Genomic DNA, 18,875 nt, shown 5'->3' with positions numbered 1-18,875 from the left:
CCAAAGTCCCCGCTCCAACTCCCTGCTCCTATTGGACTTCTTCCCTAAATCCCCACCCCGGCCCTGCCTCCTCCCCTCTCCCTCCCACAGCTTGTTATGCTGTGAAACAGCTGTTTTGTTGTGGCAAGCACTGGGAGGAAAAGGGGGGACATGGCAAGCTCAGGGGAGGAGGCAGAGGCGAGCTGGGGCAGGGAGCTTGGCTGCTGGTGAGTGCAGAGCACCCACCAATTTTTCCCCATGGGTGCTCCAGCCCCGGAGCATCCACAGAGTCGGCACCTATGGTGTTGAGTGCATGCAATCTGTTTGTAGATGTCCACAGTTCTATGGCTAGTCCATAACTGTGTTCGCACAGCCTCTTCTCCCCACAGGCCTAAGTGAGTGAATACCTCTTGTGTACTCCTGGCAGGAGCATGTCTAGTATGTGGAGCTGACATGGTCAGTTGCACACAACAAGAGAACACTGCTAGATGAGCTGTCAAGATGTACAATCAAAAAAAGGAATTGCAAAAACACATGGAAGGCTTTAAGCAGAAGTTGGCTTTCAGTCTCTGTGACCCTCAGCAGTGGAGTTTACAGTTGTGACCAGAGCGGTCACTGTCATGGAGTGGGACAGATGCTGTGGAGGACTGTCTGGATCAACATAGGTCATGCAGCGCCTATAGCTGCATTGTGTCAATCTCAGACGGTCGACCATAGTTCCACACTGTTTGGGGAGGTGATTTTACTGAGTTGCCGTAATGGAGTGGTTACATCAGCCAGAGACAAATTTGAGTGTAAATACATGCACAGAAAGTCAGCTTGAATTAACTAGGCTTTCCACTTCTTGAAATAAATCTGTTTATTGAGATTTAGCACTAGGGTTGAGGCAGAAACTTTTGTCATCTACACAGATACAGTATCATTTTTTAAATTATTATTTAACAATAACACCATACTGGACATGGGTTTTTTTCTACCCATGGTGATCTGTGAGCCCAAAGTTAAGAAAAGGGGGAAGTCTATAGCTGCCTCTTCAAAGACCAAGATCAAGAGATCAATATAAAAGCCTACCAAATTGTCACAGATTGGCCTGTCAGGACAGCAATTTAGAGCCCTTTGGAAGTAGACCGATTGCATTAAAATAGGTGACCTATCAAAACATGTTTACTACCCTGACATGAGAGGTGTACATCAAAATTGAATTCCAGAGAGCAATGACAGGTTCATGATTAGACATCAAAACTTTGTAAAGCTCTCTCCAGGACAGCTGCCAGATGTATTTTGGATTAGACCCCAAACACATAGTGAGGGCCTACCCAGAATGGGAAAGTGATGTATTGTAAAAATGCATAGGAAAGCATTCTTAGTGCCAGCTGAAGATGTGTGTTCTGGAGATCCCCAAATGCTTGGTGAAGTGAGCAAATGTATCACAGTTAAGACTACTAGTCTGAACAAAGAACTCTCCCAAATTAGAGCTAGATTTATTAGGTATTTTACCCCCAAAACATGGTGAGCATAATTCTTATTTTTGGCACACTGTGGATTACATCCGAAAACACATGATTAGATCATATTCAATGTAAGTGAAAAGTGTAGTGTGATCATATCTGTAAATGAATAGTGAAACCATAACTACGTTGGATAATATGCATATTTGGGGGATGAATATATATGGTGAAGCTCTGTTTGTGGTGGGAGAGCGCGCTACTTGGGATCTGACCATGAACACAGGGCTTTGGCTAGAGTAAGTGATGAACATACCGCAGATTAGACCCTAGCCTATGGATGGAGCTGTGCAGAGCGGCAGAGCCGTGCTCGGGGCCGGATTTAAACCTCTTGTGAGAAGACACCTGTGAGCGCTCCCTATGCCAGATGCCGTCTGCGGATGAGACCCCGGGCCCAGCGAAGTTCCCCATCCCCGACGCTAGAGCGGTGCTCCGGGCGGGTGTCGCCCTTTAGCAACCTCCACACTTGCATGAGGCGGGGAGAGTCAGCGCAGTCAACGGGAGCCCCGCCCAGGCCAGCTCCGTCAGGCGCCCACCGAAGCCCAGGAAACCCCGTAGAGACGGGGCCGCCGTGCGGTCGGTGCCAGCCGCTGCCAGCCAGGGACCTATTCTCACTCACCGCCCTCCTCTGCTAAGGAAGAGGGCGCGGCTCTGCGCAGAGCCTAGTAACCGTTCAGCGCCCCACACGTCCCATGCGCGCTCACGCTGGAGCCAGACCCAGAGACTCCAGAAACGGCCATTTTGCATCGCTTTGCCTGTACGACGACACGTTACGCGCCGTACGTCGTGCCGTTGAGTTTCGTTCCGCTGCGTGCCCCGGCCCCGCCCCCGCCCGTGGCGCCTGCGCGGTGTGCGCTGTGGCGGCCGAGCCGGGGGAGCCGATCAGCGTCGCGGCGGCGGCGGCAGCTGGAGACAAAGCGCCCGACTAATGAATGGGACGGTCCTGCCTGACCCTTCCCTTTAACTCCTTCGGGCCCGGCCAGGCGGCGGTAACTGGTGGCCTCCCGCTTCCGCGGCGGCTGACCGGCGAGGTGAGTGGTCGCGCTGTGGCGTAGGGCGGGGGCTAGAGCGGGGCGATCCGGTTCTCCCGCTCCCGGGGCTCCTACTGCCCCCACCACTGGCTGGCTCTGCCTCAGCGGCGCCAGTTCCCGGGTGCCCGAGCCGCTGGCTCCCGGGGCTCCCCGCCGCCCTGTTCCGGTCAGGAGCGCCCACAGGGCAGCGCCGCCAGGCCGGGCAAGGGGCGTGCGGTGGCGAGGCACAGGAAGCGGTGGACTAGGCCCCTGGTGCTCGCTCGCTCCATTGTCTCCGAGGTCCTGGGAGGGGGCTCCGTTGGGGTGGGGGGTGCCCGGTACCGCTCCCTTGGGCGGGGCTCTCCCCAACCCCGGTGTGGGGGGCGCGGGTCTGACCTGCCCGGGGAGCTGCTGTGCTCCCTCCGCGGTATCCGGCAGGCTGGGTGGAGGGCTCCCGGCGAGCCCTCTCTGGAGGCCCGGGGCCCGCTTCGCATGCATGGCAGCGCGCGACTTGCATTGTCTCCGTCCGTCGCTGTCCGCCCCGTACAGCGCCAGGCCAGCCCGAACCACTCTGCGCCCTGCCCGCCCAGAGGCCGCGGGAGGAACCGGGCCCTGCACTTGGGGGTGGGAGGAAGAAGTGACCATGTGGCCGGTGTGAACCCGATCTAAGATGGCTAAGAGTGAATAAGAATAGCCCAGGACCCCGCTAGGCAGGCATTGCGGTCTGCAGAGCTGTGATTGCTGTGTCCAGCTTCGTAACGCATGCTGGGGTGTGGGCTTAACGAGTAATGGGGAACTCCCTGCCCGGCGTACTGCATCTAGGTGTAAATGTGTGTAACGTGCTCGCTGAGATGGAAAGTGTGTGCTCAACAAGACACACCCCGCCCCCATGTGTGTGCGCACAAGCTGAGATGGAAAGTACGTCTGGACTCTCATACACAAACATACAATTTACAAACGAGACTCTAGACACCAGATCTAAATAATTGTTTTTGATGTGGACACTGGATTTTAGAGGAAAGAACCTCCATGGCTAGCATCAGCAATAATATGGATACCATCTCTACTCCTCCCTCCTTTGAGGGACCCCAGTCCTCAGTTGGTATTCAGACAGAACTGCCCTTGGTTTAAAGAGAGACGTGTCAGTAAAGTCTGCAGAATTTGACTGCCATCTATTCCAATGCAGTTTTTAATATTAACTTTCCATTTTTTAACAACATCTTTAAAATACTTCAATATTTACATGTTTTGGATGTTTATTACTTTTTTAAAATAGCACATTGTAATAGAGTAGCAAACTTCCTTATTGCACACCAGTTCCATTTTAATAGATGTGAGATATTTTGAAAAATATAGCATGCATCTGCACTAGATGACCTAAAATTGTGAAAAGATTAAAGGTATGCAAGTTAAATTATGAAAGGGTCCTGTTGACACTAATGATAACCTGTAAGTGTTTTTTTAAAAGTTAAGAGTGCGCATTTCTTGCTGGATTATGATGCATAAAAAGGCCTGATTTTTTTTTTTCTCCTTCTTTCTTCCCCCCTTCCCCCCCCCCTATTATTTATACATTAGAAATAACAGGAATGTCAAATCTGGTCTTTCCTTGTTTTGCTAGGGGACTTCTTGGGGTTCTCAAAGGTCTTTACCCGTCATGCCTTAACTGAAGGGATATGTTTACCGAATCTTTAATGAAGATATCATTTCAGCCCCCATTAAAACAAACTTTTTAGGCTTCCCTTATGCATTGTTTTAAAAAAAGGAAAAGGGGACACAGTCCCTTACTTTTTCTTTAACAGTGACCTGTAATTTGAAGGGTGTGTGCGGGGGGGAAATCTGCATCTGAAGAAGTGGGTTTTTTACCCACAAAAGCTTATGCCCAAATAAATCTGTTAGTCTTTAAGGTGTCACTGGACTCCTCGTTGTTTTTGTGGATACAGATTAACACAGCAACACCTCTGATACCTGGAGAATCTCTGTCAGCTCCCTCTTTCCCACCCCAAAAGTCATACCTATAGCCATGAAAATCACCATTTCTTTCAAATATTGCAAGGGTTGGGGGAGGGGAGGGATGTTATAACGGAAATGTAGAACTTTAAAGGTGGATGCAGAGGAAGAATAGAGCCTATATATCTTTTTATTTGTTGCTTCATTATGATGGATAAAGAAGTCCTGAAAGACATTCTTCTCCTCACTCCCCCACCCACCCAATTGATTTTAAGTTAGAGATAGGAGTCCTGTCTGGATTGGAAGACTGTTCATGGCTACCTCGGAGGGAGCAAGTCTAATTGACATAGTATTAGAGTCTGAGAACTATCTACATTAGGGTTTCCAATATTGCTAACACCCCTGTAGCCAAATAGATGTTGGGAACAGTGGGAGTTTTTCTGTGTAAATTGCATAATGTAAGCAAAACCTAAATTGAATGGAGAATATATGACATTTTGGCCTCACAAAAGACTGTAAGCTGAGCAGTTCAGAGGGGAAAACTTGTTTAAAATTTACTGTTATTAAAAACACCTGTTTAACTTCAATTGCTGACACTTTGGATAAAGGAAGATTTTGTTAGACTCAACATCTTCAATTAGTGTGAGAGCTAAATATATAAAAAATTTTATACTGTGAACTGAGATGACTGTCTACTTTGAAAAACCCACTTGTTTTACCGTTACCTTGTTCTCCCACCTTCTCCAGACCTGTTTTTTTTTTTTTTTCCACATCCACCTGTTCAATCTTGTCACAAATCAAGATTGCAAGCTATATGGGTAGGAACTGTATTCTTGTTACTTGTCTGTACGGTACCTAGCAGAATGAGGTCCTGGACCATGATTAGGCTCTGTAGGCAATACTGAAATATAAATATTAATGTATATCTGAAGCATACAGTCCTCTAGGAAAACCAGAAAAGACCAGAGTTCACACTGCTCGTATTTATAAAATTAAAACAAAAAATAAAATGTCAGGGTCGCCTGTAGAGAATGAGAGAATCTGAGAAGCCCACTTTATTTAAAAAAAAAAAAAAAAAGTCTCTAAGGGTGGTTTGATGTTGTAATGCATGGGATCCTCCAACCAGATTTTCTTAACTAGATACTACATAAAAACCCATAAAAATGCTTAGATTGTTGGGAAATAGCTGATCCTCTTGCCACAGTCCCTCAGCAGGCATGTGTTAATCTCTCTCATTTTTCCATGACCTAACTGAAGACTACCTTTGGGAATCTGTTTCTGGGTAAGGAGGGGTTGGGACTGAGGGACATGAGCTCTCTGTAAATGTTCTGTTGTCTCTCCCTGAACACCATACTGCTTCATGCCCCTCATCACAGTTAACACAAAAATGCCAGGGTAAGTCTACAAAGGTCGGGGGAAAAACTCATCGTTTCCATCCCCAGACCAGATAATTTCCATGTAGGGGAAAATTTGGTTTTGAAGTTTTCTTTCATAATTAGAAATTTTCAATATCCCAAAAGAAACACACTTTGTTTTTGGGTTGCCACTGCAGAGTACATTGAAGGGAAATAAAGTAGACTTTCTTTACTTAATTAATTGTATTCACATGATAATTAAGGCAACCAAAGAACTATAAATATTAGATCTTTTTAGACGAAGGGGATTATTATGATCATTAAGTCTGATCTGCATATCACAAACTATAGAACTTCACCCAGTAGGTCAGATACCTCGGTGATGGGTAAGAGATAAAAACCAGAATAGATTATAATAATAATTCAGGCACTGAGCCGAATAACTTTGTAGTATCAATATTTCTTTAAGTAGAGAGATTTCAAGAATATTGTTAGTACTGACATAGACTAGTGAAAACTGCTTTATATGTTTAAAACTCATCTGTCTTAACTGTTTACTTTTGTAGACGTTTGGAAATACATTTTCCATAACAAATGTGTCCTTTTCTGTTTGGCAAAATTGCCCTGCTTTCTGTGCCACTGTGGCTCTTTGTTCCTGCATTTGCACCAGCATCTTATTGTCAGTAGAAATGTGCACAATTGTGAGAATGTGTTAATTTCAGCTGCTGAACTAACTAACAGGTGGCGTGCATGCTGATTTTGATGACTCAAAAAGCTATTTATGTGGGTTTTAAAGTTGGAGGTTTCAAAATAAATTAGAACATAAAGGTGCCACCAGGTTACAACTAATTAAAAGTTAGATAAACTTTTGACTTAAACTATGTGATAGTATCCTTGTAATGCACTACTACAGTATTGGACAATTTATTATGTTGTGGCCATGCCACATTAAAGTGACATAAGCGGAATAGGATAACATAATCTTGGCATTCTTCTTTTTTATTTGTACCATATTTAATTTAAAAAAAAATAATAATTTGTCCTGAACTCTTGAAAACTTAAAACCATGGTGTTTTTAAAATGTGTTGATCTTTCTGGGATTCATAATGTAATAGTTTCTAGTGGAAGTTGGCACAATAAATGTTACAATATTACTATAGTTTTTATTAAACTAGGAAACAATGCATTCTTGTAAAATTGTATGATAACATTTTTTTTTCCCAGTAATAATTTTAAGTAGTGTTGCAGGGCTGAACAAGGATTGATTATTCTGTTCAAACTTGTAGAGTTACTCATTTTTATAGCTGACTAGAAGCTCATTGCATTTTGTCAAAAGAAACTATAGCTTTTCCAGACAGTGAAATATGTCTGCTTTTACTAGAGCTGTGCAAAATTCCTTTGTGTATAATTTCAGCCCCCTAAAATTTCATTTTATTTGCTGGGTTGAATTGCAGTGAAAGCACAGATTTTGACTTATTAATACAAAAGCCATGTTTGCATAAATAATGTCTTTTCATAGGCAACAGATCAAGTCTGTGCTTGATTATTGGCTTCTTTTCACTGGAAAATGGACATAATTTTACATTTTAAGGTTTGTGTCTCAGTGATAATTCTCAAGTATTCTCTTTTTTGAATTTGTAACACAATGTAACTCAATTTCAGATAGCTTTGTTTTTTATTGTGAATATTTCATATACTAGTAACTGCCCTGTAGATGGTGAGATACCATGGGATAGAGAATGGGAATGTGCCCATAGGGGGCTTAACTCTCTCAACTTTCAATTTCAATATTTCATACTGATTCCCTCCATTACCTTGGGCAAGTCACCTAGTCCCTCCCCTGCTCAGTTTCTCAATATGTTGGTGTTGGAGTTTATTATAAATTAAAGACATAACTCTCTATTTTTGCAGAGTAGTTCTGATTAATGTAATTCTGTGGGGCTGAATTAGCCCACATGTCCCCCATCTCTTCCCCTCTGCACCAGCACACACACTTTACTGACTGCTCCTTACCCCATGTGGATTCTGGAGAACCATGAAGTGGAGGAGGGGAGGGAAGGTGCCAAACTGTTTCCCCTCCACTGCAGAATCCAAGGATTTCTACATGGAAATATGAATGCAAGAGATGATACAGTTTGGAGTTCCTGAGCAGCCTTAGGGGATATCTGTCAGTGGTATCATATATTCTGCTTGAGTTGTACTTTCAGATGTAGGGGAGGCTGTGGAGCAGTAGATGACCCTACAGGATAGCTCCTGTTGCTGGCTCAAGATATGTGGGACTAGAGGGGCACAGCCTTTAAAATCTGTAGGCTTCCAGCCCAGCTCCTCTCACCAGGAGAGTCAGTTCTTTAAAAAATATATAAAGTGAATGTTAGCATTTTCCTCCTCCAGACTCTCAGTCCCTCCTGTGTATTTTCTGTTTGGAGGGAGTGATTTCTGGCCCCCTGTGATTATTCTCTGATACCTACTTGTTAATTCAAAATACCTGGTTTTGGTGGAACAAATAGAGTGTATATAACATGTTCTATATGAGAGATTCAATGTATGGTGATCATGTGCTGTATTACATGTTGATTAATACAAGATTCTGTTGGGCTAGGAGCACTGGTGAAGCAGCATATTCAGTTTATGGAGGGAAGGAATAACTTGCTGTCAGATCTTCTGTCTGCAATGTAATAAATTGATAGGCTCTTTTGAGTGAACTGTTTCCAATGTGATGCAAGTCCCGTGTGTGGGGAGAAGTGTGTGGCATGCATTGACTTCATTTTCAGGGAGAAATCAGTATTGCCAACCCCAAGCACCCAATAATAGTGTCAGGTTCCAAAAATGAGTTTGGGTTAAAACCATTAATTTTCTAAAAATTATAATGTCAGGCATGTTGTTTGTCTTACAAGATTCATAGAATTCAGATTTTCCAGCTTTTGTCCACATCTGAGGCTGGAAATTTATCAATTGAAAGCTGAGTCTCATGTGGTTATGACCCCAGGACCTGGGACTTAAAGCAAAAGAATCCAAACTCAAAATACTGCAAGACTTGGGACAAAATCGTGATAGTTGACAACACTGAAAATTTCTTATGTTTAAAATAACAAATGCTTTTTTCCCTCTCTCAGGTAGACTCCTCAGCATCAATTTGCATAGCGTATACTGAACCTGAAATGAAGCCAATGGAACACAGTGGAGCAGATATGTAAGTCTCTGTCAATAAACTGTTGGACAGCTCTCTTCTTTTTCCAGTTTGTACCTTTTCCCCCTTAATTTAGAGCAACACCAGCTGTTGAAGAAGGGACTTGAATCCGTGATCATGACAGTGACTTAATTTGTGCAGCAATTAATAATTTAGTGTGAGTGTGGGGGGGAATTGCATAAGTGCTTATAGAATTTAGAAGCAAGTGTCTCATTTGTGCTCCTAAATCCCTTAGTTACTTTTGAAATCAATACCCTTACTTGCCAAAATAGCTAAGGGTTTTTAGATCCTTATTCTGTGAAAAGACAAGTGCTAGGCCTAAGGTTTCCCTCTGATCAGCAAGCACAGGTCATCAGAAGAGCAGGATACGCTTTATTGCCCGTTTAAAATTTTTTTAAAAACCCATAGAGCATGAATAAAGTGGGGAAGAGCTGTTCATAATATATTAATGTAGCTTGACAATAAACACTATTTATTCTTGTGTAGGGTTTCAGAATGTGTTTTTTCTTTCATAAATCCAATTTAACTTAATTTTTAAAATGGATGCATTCATTGGATCATATGGACAATGACAACAGATGAATGAAATATTTACGGTAGGTAAAACATTGAGTCTGGAAACATTGATAGGCTCACTTAAACACTATAATAGCTTCAAATATTTTCTCAAAATTTACCAAAAGTTCGAAGAGAATGTAAGATGACAATTCTTCTAGGTCATATGTCTGTAGTAAGCCTGAGAGGTCCTGTTGTGTACTAGTTCTGCGTTGGGATCTTTTCCTTATTTAGAGCATAGGCTGTGTCTACACTACAGCCGGGATCGACACTCTGAGATCAATCCACCGGCAGTTGATTTAGCGGATCTAGTGAAGACCCGCCAAATCGACAGCAGATCGCTCTCCAGTCGACCCCTGTACTCTGCCCCGATGAGAAGAGTAAGGTAAGTCAACAGGAGAGTGTTTCCTGTTGACCCCCTGCAGTATAGACCCTGCGGTAACTCAACCGAAGATATGTTGACTACAGCTATGTTGTTCATGTAGCTGGAGTTGAGTAGCATAGGTCAACTTACCATGGTAGAGTAGACATAGCCAGTTAAGGCTGTCTAAGACAGAATTATAGGAATAGGGATAAAAAAGAGCAGTTTCTCTGTAGTGGCCTTTCTATTCAACTCTATGAAAATAGACAATATTGCTTTCTCCAGAACATGGTAATATGTAATTTTAAATATTATTAAAATATATATTTGTTGCAGGTATTAAAACTGAAATGTAATGTGCACATCAGAGTGAGTTTTTAGTACCTACTTCACATTTCCTTATATGATGTCAAATACTGCAGCTTTTTATAGATGTACCTAAAGCAATTTTCTAATGCAGCTCTCAAGGTTAAAAGCATTAATTGGAAATATGAAAGTATCCACTTTAACTCTATTGTAAATGGGCATCATGTCTCAGCTGTAATTCAAGAAATAATTCTTGAGGATAATCCTAGTCAAAATAACTATTGACTGCAAGCTAAGGTTGCTGCAGTAGATAATGTAATCTTATAAGCAGTTAACTCTAGATATTAAGTAGTATGAACATTTATATAAATATTTCATTTCCTTTACAATTCATACGTTTCACTCCCCATTCTTTGTCCTGCTCATTCATTGTGTCTTAACTTTAGATTGTAAGCACTTTGGGATAGGGCTTATGTGTAACATGCAGCATGCTTTGGGGCACTATAAAATAGAATATATGCCTATATTAGAGCTGAATGTGTCCTGTTAGTTAGAATTAAGGTTTTTATGGGAGTGTGTAAGGTGAAATTTAACATGTTTTTGGGAGTATGAAATATAAAAAAAAAAATAGAATCTCTGTGTAAATGTTTAAACAATCAGTTTCTTATGTCTTTGTTTGGCTATAATTGTTTTCATATGGGGTTAAATTTACTGTATCAACTCGCAATAAAAGTCATTTGTCTAGGTATTAAGAAATATTGTATAGTATACTAAGAGTAAATATGAAGTTGCTAAATTTTCATACATATAATGTGTAACTACCAAAATAGACCTCAGCACAAAGCGTATTGTGCACAGATCATTGTGTGCTGGTGCTTGGGATTGCATAGAGTGGCTCTGATCCCATTGTGCACAAGAGCAGCATGAGTGTAGCTTAGGATATGTCTACACTGCAGTGTAAGCCCAGGGTTTGAATTTAGGCTCAAGCCCTAACCCTCCTTACATCTACACATACATTATGCTAACCCAGGGTCCAGATCCAAGGCACCAGGATCCCACGGGGTTTAGGAGTTCTAACCTGAGTCAAGCTGGGACTCGGGATTCAATATTGGTTTGCAGTGTAGATGGAACCCCACTGGACTTGTGTTCTGGGAGACCATCAAAAGAATCCGATGGGCCAATGTGTTTTGTCCTCTGGACAGTCAAGTTTGGTGAACAGTCAGGTTTTTCCATACTGCACTATACTCAAAGGGCTAGAGCAACCGCATTATGGAGGGGAGCTAGGAAGTCTGGGATATGCATGGTTGGACTTGGGCACACATAATACAGTGTAGATGCTGGACCACCAGGTTGGGACACAGGGTTCAGTAGTTCCTAGCCTGGGGTTACAAATGAGTGTAGACCCTCAAGTCCTAGGTTAATACACCCAGGGTCTGCTAACTAAAGTTCTACTAACCCTGTGCTTATGTTGCAATGTATACATACCCTTAGGGTATGTCTACTGAGGAATAAAAGACCCATAGGCATGGCTGCGGCTGGCCTGGGTCAGCTACTTGGGCTATCTGGGCTTAGCCTGCGGGGCAATAAAATTGCTGTGGGACCCAGAGCCCAAATGTCTACACAGCAGTTTTACAGCCCAGCAGCCCAAGCCCCATGAGCCCAAGTCAGCTGACTTGGGCCAGCCATGAGTGTTAAACTGCTGTGTAAATATACCCTTTAGAGTTTCTGCAGACCTTCGGTTGGGTGTGTCAGTGAAGCTTACCTCCTGTGCAACTGAGAAGATGTGCTATTTGGCAGGTTGCCTGCAGTATGGAACTGCAAGATTCATAGGAGCAGAGATCCTGCTTCTGCAGACCTTTTAGTTCTGCTGGCAAGTACATTCTTTTGTCTCTCAAAAGGGCTGATGTCTAAAGTTTGAAATCTCATAGTGTAAAATTTTAGATACGTTTTATTCATTAGCCTTTAGTCTAAATAGAAACAACTAAAAAAAATTAAAACATCTAGCTTATTCACTAGATTTTGTTTGTGTATTTGCTTAGTATGAATTGTTAAAGCAAGTCTAGTTGCAAGTTAGAGGGATCTAGCAATGTCAGACACATGCCCTGAAATTTTGAAAATGTCACTTCTAATTTTTAGAACACCTCCTAAACTAGTGGCTCTCCTAATCTTGTTGGAGCCCTCCTGATGATTAATTAGGGGATTAGCACACCCTCTGGTCTCTCCCATCATGCACTGGTATAGGTATAGTCATCTACATTTTTTCTGACCACTTTTTCTTTTTTCTTTTCTTTCTATCTTGATTACTTTTGTTCTCTCTCCCCCTGCACTCCTTCACTCTTTAGAAAGCTACAGACAGCCCAAGGAGGGGGGAATGAGAATACGCTAGTGGCTGTTGCATGTGTTCTCACAGTTAAGTAGAAAGTAGAAGGAAAAAGTTCGGCAGGTGGGCTAATACCTTGTACGTGCACTGAGGAAGTAGGGATAAAAGGGCAGCTTTCAAGGAGCCAAATGCTATGTTAGCCACAGCTTTAGGAGTCTCTTTGCTGTTGGGGGTGTGGGGGGCAGAGGGAGGGAACAAAGTGCCTTTCCTCTCATCTCTGCTCCTCTCCTTTGTTCCATTTATTTTGTTCAGTTCCTCTTCCTCACACCCCAAAAACATTAGCTTTGTTAAAAGGATTTACTTCCAGTTTTCTAGGAAATTAGACCTGTAAGTGATATAAAGAATAAATGGTATCATTTTGCTTAGGGAAAACACTAATTTTCATGCTCTGTGAAGCGATTTAAACTACTTTTAAATTTAAAAAAAAAAAAAAAAACACAAACCACCCTCGATGCAACCTTAACCATTGAGCCACAGATGATACTTTGATAATACTTCTCTGTTACAGGGAGTGTTGCATGGATTAAAGTTTGTGAAGCACTTTGAGTATGCAAAATATTATTAAAATTCATTTTTTCATATAAATTAAATTCCTGTCCTAAATTAAATTTCACCTTTTTGAGCAAAATTGTATTTACCCATGCCTGCATCAATAGCACAGTTATCTTTTATGACCAGCTCCTTAGGGAGGAGGAGACTGGGCTTTTGGTGTGCCAGGGAGGAGACGAGTGTCTGTGTCAGAATTCCTTCTTGTACCAAATGCTGCCATGGTGGGAACTACCACCTTTTCCCTTGCTGGTAACAACTGCCTCTTTCTGCTGCAGTCTTGCCTAAGCAGCAGAAGGCAAGCAAAATGTGCATGCAACAGAGACTAGGATCATCGACTCCTGGCATGGAGCCTAGAGTAGTTGTATGCTGAAGAGCTGGCTGACTGCTGACAAGTGGGCAGAAAAAGCCTCTGTAAAACTATCATAATGGGGTCTAGGAGTGGGCTCATTATTAAGTTAGAGATGGAACTTACTGTTCTAAAATGGGGTATGGGCCTTATGACGCAGTGGAAGGCTCGGATGCCTGTGGTGAATGTACAGTTTACTTAGGCTTATAAGCACATAATACTTTTTTTGGGTCCTCAAGTTTAAACTTCATTGGGTGATCTGGTCACAGTTGTTCCCATGATAGGCAAGGTAAAGCATTTCTAAAGGTGTGTGGTTTTTTTTTTTTGTTTTTGTTTTTTATATATATAAAAGACTTATAAAAAGTTTCCAAGCTAGCACTTTTGTCCTGGCCCATTGTTAGTTGCAGCAGAAAAGAATCAGAGAAACATGTTAAGATGAACCCAGGAAAAGACAAGCTCTGTTAAACCCTGTTAACAGAGAAAACCCAGGGGTTTGGAAATATTGGAATTAGGAGGAAAGCCTAGAATAGAGATGAACTGGAGGTTTGTTTGAAGAATCATTTGTAATTTATGGTAACTTTTGGTAGCTATATAAAACTATTCAGAGCTCTTAACAGAATGAACTGTAAAAGAATAGTCAAACTTAGCAGCAAAATAAATATGGAAGATTTTGATTTCGTACTCATTGCCTCACAGAATGTACATATTGCTTTTTCAGGGACCCTCTGCCTCAACACATGTATCTATTTTATTAATTCACCTCCATATGAATAATCAGGCTTCCAGTTCCAGCAAACACAGGCTTAGTGTAAATATAGTACCTTGTCTCTATATAAATGTAACATACAGCAGAACCTCAGAGTTAGGAACACCTCAGGAATGGAGATTGTTTGTAACTCTGAACAAGATGCTGTGGTGGTTCTCTCAAAAGTTTACAACTGAACATTGACTTAATACAGCTTTGAAATTTTACTATGCTGAAGAAAAGTGCTGCTTTTAGCCATCTTAATTTAAATGAAATAAGCAGTTTCTTTACCTTGTCAAATCTTTTCTTAAACTGTTCCTTTATTTTTAGTAGTTCACATTTAACACAGTACTGTACTGTATTTGCTTTTTTGGGGGGGTCGGGTCTCTGCTGCTGCCTGATTGTGTATTACAGGTTCCAAATGAGGTGTGTGGTTGACTGGTCAGTTTGTAACTCTGGTGTTCGTAACTCTGAGGTACTACTGCAATAAAATAATGAAAAATCTCCACAGGCTGTAAATAAATCTGTCTTAAAACACTTAATGGTATTCAGTCCATCGAAGTCCAGCTCATATTGATGTCCGTGGGAATTATGTGTAGAGATCAACTGTTCTGGGCAGCCCTTGGGATTAAAACAGACCTTCCTGGGTGCTGATTCTCATTAGTATGAAAGAAAACTGACACATAGTGAAAGTGTCCTAGCAGTTTCATAGTTGGTCTTTCAACTTGAATTTTAAAAAATTGACTAACTTAAAATAAATAAAAATCCAGTTTTGGTTAGAGCACCCTTTAAATGATGTATTCTAAATTTTTAAAAATCCTTTAAAATCTGTGTGTTTCTACTACTCTGTTAATATTTATAAGGATATTTTCAGGAAGAGAAACAGTGAAACTGACTAGACACAACACACCAGCTGCCCAGCAAGTCTCTCTCACCTTATGCCTCCACCAGTACTGACTATTTGGCATCCTCTTGAATGACTTGTCATTTTATTCCTTGTTTCAGCAAAATGATTATTCTTACATTGAAAACTTATGAATGTTCTTTTTCCTAGATATAGATTGGAGCAGGATTAAGGGAGACATGTCCCCCACACGCACGCGCGCACACACCCACTCCCTCCCCCTCCGCCCTGCCGCGAATGCCTCTTCATTTCTCAGCTGCACTTTCTATGTCCACTGTGCATACCAGATCATTGACACATTTAGGTCTTTCCGTAGCGCAGGTACAGTAGGGGAACAGAGCAGACTGGGTGTCATGAGGTAGGGAAAGAGCAGGGCTTTGCAGTGTGGCTAATGAGTGGCTCTGTTTGCGGGGAGGGTTGTCTGAGGCGCAGTGTTTATGCTGTGTGAAGGGATGGTTTGAGGGAGAAACAAGATCAGAAAGGAGGTGTGCTCTGAGTTTCGGGTGGCTTTTTAAAAGTTGACCTGGCATTCTCAACCAACAAAATGCAGTTTGTAGTGGGATACATGTTTCTTTTGTCTTAAATTCTTTTTTTCTCATCTGTTTTTCTCTTTCCCTGATATCTCTGATCCCTTTTTACCTTGCTATCACTCTCACCTTTTCATTCTCCACCATATTGTTCTCCTATTCCAGTCCTTTTGTTGCTGATCCCCCAAGAGCTTATTAGCACTAGAATTTAACAGCAGCTTTGATGTCCAGTGCTAAAAAATCCTATGAACAAATGAAACCTAAATAGCAGTTTTTCTGTTGAAAAAGAAACCCTAATATTCAACAAATGACTTTTCATAGTAACATTGTCCTAGGTCTTCTAATAATGTTAATAAAATTGTATAACCTGACATGGAAAATGTGTGTGTCTAAATAATCAAACCATCAAAATGTCTCTGAGACAATCTCCCATTGAATTCAGTGGAAGCAGAGTTAGGCCAGCCTTGAGAATTTCTGCAAATCTTACCCATAGTTACTACACACAATTCCAAGAAGTTATTACAATATTACTTTGTCAAATGGCAAAGAAATTTAAGTCAGAGTTAACACTTGATATTGTGTTTGCTTGTAATAATTTTCTTTTTGGGGTCCATTAGATTTTTGGAATTGGAAAGTTTGGTTTTTTGTTTTTTTTTTTTTTTTTTTTTTAAATTTAGCAGAGCAACTGTAATTTAAAGTTAATATATATTTTATGATTTTTGTATTAGGGTGTTGTCTGCCAGACTAAAATTAACTGTATTGCTGGGTTAGAACTTGGAAAATGAATAGTGCTTACCCTCAAAACATGCAAAGCAAGAATTACTTTTAGATTGCAATCCTTGGGGTAGGGCTTGTTTATATTTGTTTAGTGCCTAGCACAGTGGAGCTCCAGCTTGGTTGAGGCATGTAGGTGCTACAGGAATATAAATGTTCAATAATTTTCGAGTGACTTATGAAAAACAGAGAATGAATGCCAACATTTTCAAAAATAGCCTAAAGTTTGGCTTCTTGTTCATTATTTAGGCACCCTCTTGATTTTCAAAAATGCTGAACAACCAACATCCATTATGGAGGTAATTGGGAACTTTGGATGCTTTGCAGTTTTGAGAATTGGGCGCCTGAATATGGGCTTTAGAGCTAAACTTTCACCAAACATACTACCCATGTGGGCACAATATAATCTTTCTATTGTTTCTCTTCCTAGTTTCATACACATAGCTAGAACATGTGTAATATTTGAGGAACAAAATCTCCATGTTATGAAGATGCTACATAGTGAGTGGAGGGCTAGTGAGAGTAAACAGGCTCTATTATTATGCAGATAAGGACTTGATCAATTCTTTAAATTTAAAATAAGACCACATTCCTTAGAAGTGCTTTTATTTTAAATTACATGTTTAAATTACAAAATGTCTTTGAGTAAAGTTTTTAAAGGGACTTTATCAATGTAGGAATCATACTTGTATCTGAAATTTCTTTTGGTCAGGAATTTTTTTTCCTTCGGTTCTTGACAGTGATTTGTATAGTCTTTTCATTATTTAATTGCTGGTCTGTTTCACTTCTTGCCTTGTACACTAGCACATCTTCTCTGTGTTCTAAAGGGGGCTCTTTTTCACGTTTCAGGAAGTGTATTACAAGTAATAAGGTAGCAGAGTTGCTGCTGATTCCAAATTTGAACCCAGAATGCTTGGCCAGAACTAGGAAGAATCAGGAGTTGGGGTGTGCCTCTGTGAGGGGCCTAATACCTATGCAAGTGAGAAGTGCTGGGATCCTGGGGCGTGGAGGGTTGGTTCATGCCCTGCACCCTTTCCAGTGACATAAAGAGCACCCGGCAGTGGCCTCTATGGACCTGATGAAGACTGCAGCAGCAAGTTTAAGAAGGGAGAAGGCAATTGTAAAATCACAAATTAGTCAGGGGAAATTGGGGTTGGATCACATTGACTTGAATCCACTTTTGATGTATTTTTTAAGGCTGGCTATATTTCAGCTTGACTGTGTCCTTTTAATTGAAACAGTCACTTCTGAGCTTTCTATTGGTGTCATCTTACTACATTATTTTTTGTGATGGGGGAAGGAGGCTGGGTACCCAAGAGACTGTTAAAGAACAAAAGTGTAACTTGAAATCAACAGTCCTACTCTAATTTTTAATATAAACAAAATGGCTCTTGTTTACACACAGTAAAATTATTTTGTGATTTTATACTGTAGGTAATTGTATTGCTGATTTTCACATTGTAGCATAGTTTCTATCACTAGTGATACAGCTGGAAAAGTCAACCCCCTGCATTTGTTACTAGGACTAAATAACCCAGATAGTGATACTTGTGGCTGCATACTCACATCTTCACACCTGTTATCCCTGACCAAAATTAATTATTGACTTGGTCTCAGTCTCGGACCAGGCACCTAGATATTTTAGTTATGTGGGGAGAGATGAATTGTCTCTGATAAATCAGAGCCCTCCACGGAAAGTGAGAGAACAAGTAAGAGCTCACATACCTTTGTAGCTGGGTTCCTCAGTCCTCCCACTCTGCTCTGTCTGCGGGTTTCTTATTATTTTTCATCATTTTCCACCGTTCATTTTCACTTTCCTTCTCGTGCTTTACCCTGGTCTGTACTGTACTCTCGTTCCTGGCTGTTCTGGTTTCCTGCCTTCCCAGGGAAGTGGCTGGGGTGGGGAGAATCAGCTGCTATCCCTGTACTTCAGATGATGCCCGGCCTTTTCCCAACAGCCGGTGTCCAACTGTCACAGAATCTCCACGAATCAGCTGATTCCAACATTCTGTCCCCTATCCTGGTAGAGACATCGCACAAGATTCTGGGCATGTTTCTGCTCACTTACACTGGTATAAAACCTGTGTAACTTCATTGATACTGATTCTCAGCAGTTTGAGGGCAGAAATGGATGCTCTTTTTCTTCTCTGTTGTAATTCAAACAGCTAGCAATGATTTTGTGTGTATTCCAATGTAGAGAGTAGAATATTTCACTATCATAGTCCTTCCTAAAATAAATTGTTTTTCGAGTGCCAAATCTAGAATATTTTTAAATTACCAAACATAATTTTTTATGCCAATAAGTATTTCAGTAGTGCCTAGAGACCCACTCCAAAAACAGGACCTCGATGTGTTATGCACTGTAGAAACTTATTATAAGACAGTCCTTGCCCTAAAGAGATTACATAATCTAAATAGACAAAGTGTGGGAGAAACATATCTCTG

General features: G+C 41.4%; 1 protein-coding gene across 2 annotated transcripts in view; it reads left to right on the top strand.

Moving 5' to 3' along the window:
- The first annotated feature begins 2,377 nt into the window (after window positions 1-2,377).
- The window catches only part of ZBED4 (zinc finger BED-type containing 4), a 28,719-nt gene continuing 12,221 nt past the window's right edge, over window positions 2,378-18,875 (top strand). The window contains exons 1-2 of one of the 2 annotated variants that reach the window (XM_037889050.2): window positions 2,378-2,515; window positions 8,910-8,986. The gene's annotated coding sequence lies outside the window, so the exon portion shown is untranslated. The remainder of the gene's footprint in view (window positions 2,516-8,909; window positions 8,987-18,875) is intronic. The other variant, XM_037889051.2, reaches the window with a different exon arrangement.

Source organism: Chelonia mydas, chromosome 1, assembly GCF_015237465.2.
Source record: "Chelonia mydas isolate rCheMyd1 chromosome 1, rCheMyd1.pri.v2, whole genome shotgun sequence".
Classification (NCBI taxonomy): Eukaryota; Metazoa; Chordata; order Testudines; family Cheloniidae; genus Chelonia; species Chelonia mydas.
This window is presented reverse-complemented; position numbering and strand designations above follow the sequence as displayed.